This window comes from Vulpes lagopus, chromosome 24 (assembly GCF_018345385.1).
Source record: "Vulpes lagopus strain Blue_001 chromosome 24, ASM1834538v1, whole genome shotgun sequence".
Taxonomy (NCBI): Eukaryota; Metazoa; Chordata; class Mammalia; order Carnivora; family Canidae; genus Vulpes; species Vulpes lagopus.
This window is the reverse complement of record NC_054847.1, coordinates 37,716,018-37,725,205: the sequence shown is the minus strand read 5'-3', so window position 1 is coordinate 37,725,205 and position 9,188 is coordinate 37,716,018.

Here is a 9,188-nt window from a genome sequence, read left to right as displayed (position 1 = left end):
TCCAGGAGGGATTCTAAAGGCTTAGCACATTAACCCCACCTGGCCTTAAGATTGCTGGGCCCTCCTCCTCACTAATTAAGTAAATACCTTCTGGCCTTGGGGAAGAGCAAAGAGAGGATAAAGAAAGAAAAAGAGAGAAAGTAAATACATTGCCTCCGGGGGAGTAGAGCAGAGGTCCTTTTCGTTACTAAAATATTAAAAGCAAATGTTTAACACCACCTCCCAATCTATAATAGTTGGAAAAATAGGTAACCACTATTATTTTGGGTGTGACTCCATTCTTTTATCTGTATTTTATCAGGCAATATTGATTTCAAAGTCCAATTATACATACAACTTAGCTTTGAGATTTAAGCTATTCAAGATTTAGAGTAAAGTGGTATCAGTCACTGTCTATGGAATTGAAAATATCTACCCTGAAGATGGTAGTGAGCAAAGAGAGCTAAAACTGGTTTTCAATCTCTCTTGTTTTAAATAGTGCTAATTCAAGGGTAAATATAAGGCTTCCCTTAGATTTCTACTGGCAATATTTCATTATTTATTTATTTTTAATATTTTATTCATTCAAGAGAAAGAGACAGACAGAGCATGAGCAGTGGGGAAGAGGGAGAGGGAGAGGCAGAAGCAGACTCCCCTCTGAGCAGGGAGCCCAAGCAGGGCTCCATCCCAGGACTAGGAGATGATGATGGAGGTGAAGGCAGATGCTCAAGTGACTGAGCCACCCAGGTGCCCCTCATTTATTTGGTGATCTAGTTAGAGAAAAGTTTTCCATTTAAGTTGACATACTCTCCCTGGAGGGATAATCATAAAATCATACACAAAAACTCTTCTCTCATTCTACATTGATTGTACCAATTCCAGTGCTCATATCTCCTATAATAATATATGTTACAAGATATGACAGATATAAATCTAGAGGTAGAGGACATCTAATATACTAAGTGATCAGATCAAGCAGCACAGAACAGATTTTGTTATAAGAGATGAAAGTAGCAGTTGCCTCAAAGTTGGTGAAAATCAAAATGATTGACTTATCATTTGCAGAGCCAAAATGTTCAACATATGGAAATAGGTTATTTAGAGCACAAGTCTTAGGATCTCTGGGTGGCTCAGTGGTTTAGCGCCTGCCGTTGGCCCAGGGCGTGATCCTGGAGTCCCACATCAGGCTCCCTGCATGGAGCCTGCTTCTCCCTCTGTCTGTGTCTCTGCCTGCCTCTCTCTCTCTCTCTCTCTCTCTCTCTCTCGGTCCCTCATGAATAAATAAATAAAAATCTTTAAAAAAAGAGAAAAAAAATAAAGCCCAAGTCTTTTCCAGACATTCATTAAAAATACACTGGACAACCTAGCAAGAAAATGGGCAAAGAATTTAAACAGACACTTAACAGATGCTTAACATCATTAGTCATTGGGGAAATGTAACTTAAAACCACTGCAGACCCATTAGAAAAACTCAAGTTCTAAAAACTGTCTATACCAAATGTAGATAAGGATGTGAGCAATTCAAACTCTCATACATTACTCATGAGAATGCAAAATGATGCAATGACTTTGGAAAGCAGTGTGACAGTTTCTTAAAAAGTTAAACGTAATATTGCCATATGTCATTCCATTCCTAGCTATTTGCTTTAGAGAAATGAAAATGGATGCCCAAAGACCTGTACATGAAAGTTCTTATCAGGTTCATTTGAAATAGCTGAAAATTGGAAATAACCCAAATGTCAATCTGTAGTGAATAAATAAACAAAACTGTTACATCCATACAGTGGAACACTACTCAGCAGTAAAAAGGAGTGGACAGGGCAGCCCGGGTGGCTCAGCGGTTTAGTGCCGCCTTCAGCCCAGGGAGTGATCCTGGGGTCCTGGGATCGAGTGCCACATCAGGCTTCCTGCATGGAGCCTGCTTCTCCCTCTGCCTGTGTCTCTGCCCCCACCCCGGCCTCTGTGTCTCTCAGGAATAAATAAATAAAATTTAAAAAAAATAAAAAGGAGTGGACAATTGATGTTCATTACAACATGGATGAATCTTAAAATGAATGGCTGAGTAAAATAAGCCAGGCAAAAAAAGAGCAATTGCATGAAAACATATATAAAATTCCAGAAAACGTTAATTAATCTATATTGGTAGAAAGCAGATCAGTGGTTCTCTCTTGAAGGGAGTGAAGGCAGGGAAGGATTACCAAGGGGCAAAGGAAATTTCTAAGGCTATTGGAAATGTTCATTATCTTGGTTGTAGTACATGCATATGTTAAGATGGACCAAAGTGTACTGTCTATACGTGTGTGATTTGGTACACTTCAATAAGATTAGGGAGAAAAACACCTTGAGAAACCTAACACTTTAGGATATTTAGATTTAGGTCATTACCTGGCCCCATTCCAGGAGAGGAAATCTTAGTCATTAGGAGGCATATACCAAAGAATCTGTTCTGTTTGGAAAATTGTATCGTGGACTTTACACAGCCTACAGTTACGTAAAACCATAGCTGACCATTGAGGGAACTGGCCTTCTCTGATAAAATGCATATAGTCAGGTGGTGGTAGGAGATTCATGTATTCAGATATAGGCTTTACTCAGGGACACAAGTTGAGCTATTGTACATCTTTGTAAGAAAGCATGAACGGGGTCTTGCTTTGATACAACAAGTGCTTCACTGGGGGAGGTGATGTAGGTAGTCCTGTTACATGTGGTGGATGTACAAATGGTCAAATTATATAGCAGTTCCACTAGTCCTTCTAAAGAAATCATTGAATGAAATTATTGCTTGAATAAGTTCTGAATTTTCTGGATTCATTCATTAGCTGTAGACTCAGCTTTCCCATTACTATTTTGTTCAAACTTTTTTGTGATTTTCAAACTTGCTTTAAAAGCAATAGACTTTTAGGGCACTCAAAGTGGCCACTTAGGGTGGCTCAGTTGGTTAAGTGTCTGCCTTCGGCTCATGTCATGATCTCGGGAGCCTGGATCGAGCCCCATGTACCGGGGAGCCCCATGGCAGGCTCCCTCTTTAGCAGAGAGTCTGCTTCTCCCTCTTCTGCCCCTCCTCCTGTTTATACACTTCTGTTCTCTCCCTCTCTCTCAAATAAATAAATAAAACTTAAAAAAAAGCAAGACTCTTTAATCAAGTAAAATTTCACCCCAAACACCACCTCAATCATTGTCCCTGCTATCAAGTAAAAACTTATGACTCTATGTTTATTTTATAATATTATGTTTTGTAATTCTTATCAGTTAGTGCAATGCAACTAAAGAATGCAACCTATGGTTAGTGGATGATTGTTGTTCATATATCAACCTCAGCATCTATTTCTTTATCTTGTTTGGATTATGGGGTTTTCAGAAATTCCAGAATCATAGAGATAAGCAGTTTCAAACGACATTTTTTTTTTTTTATCAGTGCCCAATTTAAACTGAGTATTCTCTTCAACTGAACTGATCCAGAAGCTGGAGAGGATGTTAATAAATACTTACCTCTAAGTTGAATCGCCAATAATATCTAACAACTGACTTCATTCCTTACCCCAAAAAAGCAGGCTAGAAGCACTAAAAATTTGCAGTAAGTGTTAAAATTATTTAATATGAGAGTATCAGAACTCAAGGTGCTGTGCGTTTCCTGTTATCATACAACTTCTACTCTGTGGTGAGCACACGTAAAGCACACATATCCAAGTCTCGCCTGATATTTCACAATGGTGCACACATGTTGCAACAGTGCTTTTGCTTGTACAGTTTTATGTGTTCAGACATGTGAGACTCTAAATTCAAACTGAAAAAAGAAAAAGCTGAGTCAGAACTGAGTAACAGACTCAATAGCCTGTGAAGTAACACAAGAAGTTCAAGTATCTACTAATCCAGATGGCAAAGGGTTTTTGCAGGTGTAATGAATGTCCCTGAGTGGTTTATTTTGAGTTGATCAAAAGGGAGATTATAACTGATAGGCCTGACTTAACCAAGTGAACCCTTTAAAAGAGGGTCTAGAGATCAGAAACAGAAGCCAGAGACTCTTCTGTTGTCCTGAAGAAATAGGCCACCCTGAGTTCTATGGCTACGAGGAAAGAATGCTGCTGCCAACCAAGTGAGCTTAGAAAAAGACCAAAGCCGCAGATTGAGACCTTGGCCCCAGTCAACACCTTTAATACTCTCTAGAGCAGAGGACGTAGCTCAATTGTGCCCAGACTCCTGATCCATGGAAACCATGTGATAATAAATGTGTGTTGTTTTCAGATGCAAAGTTTGTGGTAATTTGTTCTCCTGCAATAGAAAACAAATGCAGATACTTTATTCCCAGGCAGATAAATACCATGAACATTTCAGGGCCATCATTCAGTGTTAACAATTCTTTAAGCTCAGAAGTGTAGCTGAGAGTAATCTCAGGTCAGCTCAGAAAACTCAAATCAACTAAAGAAAAAACAATATGAAGAGGTATTCAAAATTATATAGGGACCCGTGTGATATAGTAAGCAACATCCTAAACTCTACGCAAACATGAGTTAAGCTACCAACTTGAAATGGCCTCCAATGAATTAAAAGCTGATTTACAACATATTCAAGTGTGTTTTACTATCATTTAAAAAATTTTAGTTTACACACCTAAAATGTATAAATTACAAAGGTAAAAGATGTAACTTTATAGTGAAAGAGCTTTCCAGATGCCACCTTAGATAAGTGATCAAAGTGATCACCAGTAATGGGACAAAAAGAAATCCTGTGTCAGCTGATAGGCTGTAATGAGAACACAGTGTCACTTTTGTGATGCTCTTACTGAAGATGCACGTTACCTAAATTTAATCGTGAAGAAACATCAGACAAACCCAAATTGAAGGACATTCTACAAAATACCCAACCTGAAATCTTCAAAAGCTACAAGATCATGAAAGTTGGCAAAAGACTGGAGAACTATAACACAATTGAAGGAAAGCAAAACTACATGACAATCAAATGTGCTGTTTGATTCTGGACCAGTTCTTTCTACTGTAGATGATATTGCTGGAACAATTGGTAGAACTTGAATGCTGAGGGTCATGGTTGTGTATCAATGTTAATTTCTTGATTTGATTGTTTCATTGTGGCTGTTGTAAAGAAAAATGTCCTTATTTTTAAGAATTACACATTAAAGTATTTGAGGTTATACAACACTACGTTAGCAATTTACTTTCAAAAAGTGAGGAAAAGGGGATCCCTGGGTGGTTCAGCGGTTTAGCACCTGCCTTTGGCCCAGGGCGCGATCCTGGGGTCCTGGGATCGAGTCCCACATCAGGCTACCGGCATGGAGCCTGCTTCTCCCTCCTCCTGTGTCTCTGCCTCTCTCTCTCTCTCTCTATCATAAATAAATAAATATATTTAAAAAAAAGTGAGGAAAAAATGTTCTTAAAAGTTTTCTGGAAGTTTGATTGTTTTAAAATAAAAGGTACACAGAAAACTTTGGGACTTTTAAGAAAGTATGCATTTAAGGAATCCCTAAAGTGCTTCTCATGGAATTCTGATTTTAAAAAATCTGTTTTGTTTTTTTCTCCAAAATGGATACAATATTAAACAAAACTATCTTTAATCTATTTGGCAACCATACAGTTTTTTCTACTTATTTTAAAAACTGTAAAGTTTATCATTTTTACTTTCTGCTTAATATTTTCCTTTTTAATAGATCATGAATTGCATAATCATAGGCTTTGAAAAATCTGAGTAAAACATCCTTCAGTGGCTTCCTGGGAGGGATCTCTTGGGTAATTCATGTTTTGAGATTTATCTTGCAGTTCTGAAAAATGTTTTTTTTTTTTTTTTAAGATTTTATTTACTTATTCATGAAAGACACACAAAGGGAAAGAGAGGCAGAGACACAGGCAGAGGGAGAAGGAGGCCTCATGCAGGGAGCCCGACGTGGGACCTGATCCCCGGTCTCCAGGATTGCACCCTGGGCCGAAGGCGGCGCTAAACCACTGGGCCACCCGGGCTGCCCTGAAAAACGGTTTTTGACAGGGTATAGAATTCTGTTTTGAAAATAATTTTTTAAGAATTTAAAGGCCTTTTTTTTTTTTTCTTCTCGCAGCTTTAAGTGTTGTTGAGAAGTTCAGTGGTATTCTTATTGCTAATGCCTTATGTGTGGATTTTCTTCTCTCTGGGAGTTTTTAAGACCTCTCTTTTACCTATGATGTTCTGAAATCTCACGATACTCTATCTAGAGGCGAGTTTGTGTTTGTCATTTGTGCTGGGACCTATCAGTCTGGAGACTCATGACCTAGGAAAGTTCTTAAATATTTGTTTTTGGGTTATTTAACTTTTTGATTTTTCTATCTTTGTTTCTGAAATTCTTATTGGCCAGATATTGGACTTGCTAGTTTGATTTTTTTTTCAATATTTTTCTGGAAGATCTTCTTAACTTAATTTTTCATTACTTCTGATTTTTAAAAGCATTCTGTGATCATAGTCACACTTATAAGAGCTCATTCTTGTTCTCTGATTTTTTCTTTTTGTTTTTTGATTTTTTTTCTTTTTAATATCATCTTGTTCATCCTGAAACATCGGAGTAAATCTCTCAGTATATTAATTAGATTTTTAAAAAAAAGCTTATTCAATTCATTTCATGGCTGTTTCTTTAAAAAAAAAAACTTTTTTACTTTTTTTTTACTTTTTTCCTTTTTTTCCCTATTTTTAAGGGTTTTCTTCAAGTGTCTAGAGATTCTAGGCTGCCCATATTAAAGACTAAAATATGAGAAAATTGTTCAGAAGCTCTGTGCTCTTGTACAGGAAAGATTTTAAGACTTTTTTTTTTTTTAATTTTTACTTATTTATGATAGTCACAGAGAGAGAGAGAGAGAGAGAGAGGCAGAGACACAGGCAGAGGGAGAAGCAGGCTCCATGCACCGGGAGCCCGATGTGGGATTCGATCCCGGGTCTCCAGGATCGCGCCCTGGGCCAAAGGCAGGCGCTAGACCGCTGCGCCACCCAGGGATCCCCAAGACTGTCTTGATAGAATAAAGAAATAGTATAATACAGAGAAAACAGGGCATTTACCTAGAAGACTTGGGGATAAGTACTGAAGAGTTGAATATCTTTTGAGAAGAAATAGGATTGGAAGAAACCAGAGGTTGGTGCTCAGACCAACCTGGTAAAACAGTTGAAATGTAATCAGTTGAAAGATCTTATCTGATTAAGATGCAGTGAGAAAGAACCATAAGAGCCTAAGAATGGGGTGGTGTTGTTGAAATGATAGCAAGAGGGACGCCTGGGTGGCTCAGTGGTTGAGCATCTGCCTCAGGGCGTGACCCGGGGGTCCTGGGATCGAGTCCCATGTCGGGTTCCCCGCAGGGAGCCTGCTTCTCTCTCTGCCTGTGTCTCTGCCTCTCTCTATGAGTCTCTCATGAATAAATAAATAAAATCTTAAAAAAAAAAAAGAAATGATAGCAAGAGAAAACATTTAGAAGTACATTAAGGATTGACTGTTAGGCTGAAAAATCCAGTGATAATATTTTAACCTTAGAGCAAGAAAGAAAAGTCAGTAGTCTGGGCATTGTATTGCTTCTATGGGGGTGGAAATGACATAGGCATGGTCTACCTCTGGTTAGGAAGACAAGACTATTATCAAAGTACGGATAGAATAAAGGAATATTAATATTTGGTATTCTGATTCTCTCTATATATTTTACAATCCAATGATCTCAGCAAGGGACATGCAAAAAGTTCTACCTGCAACACCCTCTATTCCCTGCCCCCCCCATTCATGTATATCTTGAATAATTAAATAGTAGTCTAAAATGATATTTCTCTGGCAAAGAAAATTCATATTCTCGGAAGAGATAGAATGAATGGGAAATTTGGGAAAGAATAGGATCTTTGCAGCTCAGCTCCTTCTTCTCTTTCTTCCCCTTGGCATTCTGCTGCTTGCTCAGCCCATTTGTTCTTGATTATTCTTGGCCATGTTATAAAGACAAACAGTAAAGGGACGCCTGGATGGCTCAGCGGTTGAGCTCTGCTTTTGGCTCAGGGCGTGACCTTGGAGTTCAGGGATCGAGTCCTGCATTGGGCTCCCTGAGGGAAGCCTGCTTCTCCCTCTGCGTATGTCTCTGCCTCTCTCTCTGTGTCTCTCTCATGAATAAACTTAAAAAAAAAAAAAAAAAAGAACAGTGAAGACCAGACCACTGGAGAGTGGGGGGAGAGACTATGGAGTCTGTTCCTAATTTCCCAGGTTAGTCTATTGCATTTTGGGTTCAGTAACAAGCCTATTAAACTCTCACACTCCGATATGTCCTCTGACCTAGGCTTTCTCAGTGAGAGAGGAGATTTATTGGACATCACCTTTCATATTCTTTTTCTTATTTTTTAATCTTTTAAAATATTTTATTTATTTATTCATGACAGACACATATATAGAGAGAAAGAGAGAGAGAGAGAGACAGAGACACAGGCAGAGCGGGGAGCAGGCTCCATGCAGGGAACCCGATGTGGGACTTGATCCTGGGTCTCCAGGATCAGGCCCTGGGCCGAAGGCAGCACTAAACCGCTGGGCCACTGAGGCTGCCCATCTTTTTCATATTTCTTGATTTGATTCTCTACTCAAGAACAATAGATGAGGTTCCAGGTTTTGGATCCCTCAAGACCTCAAAAGTAGCCAACAAGTATGATTCTCTTTTTCATCTGAAGAACCACCATAAGGTATTTATAGTAGGATGATCTTGCCAATGCTGCCTAAGCCATGCTAACATCACAGGATAGGGCTCAATTCCTGTGGCTAAATCTGGTGAGTAGACGACATTGCCAAGGGAGAGAGTGTTGAATGAGAAGACAAGAAAAATTAGAGCTGAGACAGAGGTGGTCCCTTGGAATGCTTTCCCTTCCATCAGAGTGTGAAAGGGAGATTGTTCTTGATCTGTTACTGCTAGGGGCACAGTTTATCAACTATTGTCCTTTGATCTTTTGCTCTCTCCCCTTCTCACTGACTCTTTACTCTTTGCAATCTCTTACTCAGAGGTTTTAAGCTTGCGAGCTGCCTAATTTTCAGTAAGATATACTCTACTCATTGAGGGAAGGAATTGCATCTCAGTAAAGAATGCTTTCTGCTGCAATTGTCTAAGAACCCGAGAGCGGCTTAATCCAAAAATGGTCTAGTTTCTCATATACTATCTAGCAACTTGGAAATAAATGGTTGCAAGACTTGGTTCAGCTGCTCAGGAAGTTCATTCAAGTTCTCCATCCTCTGG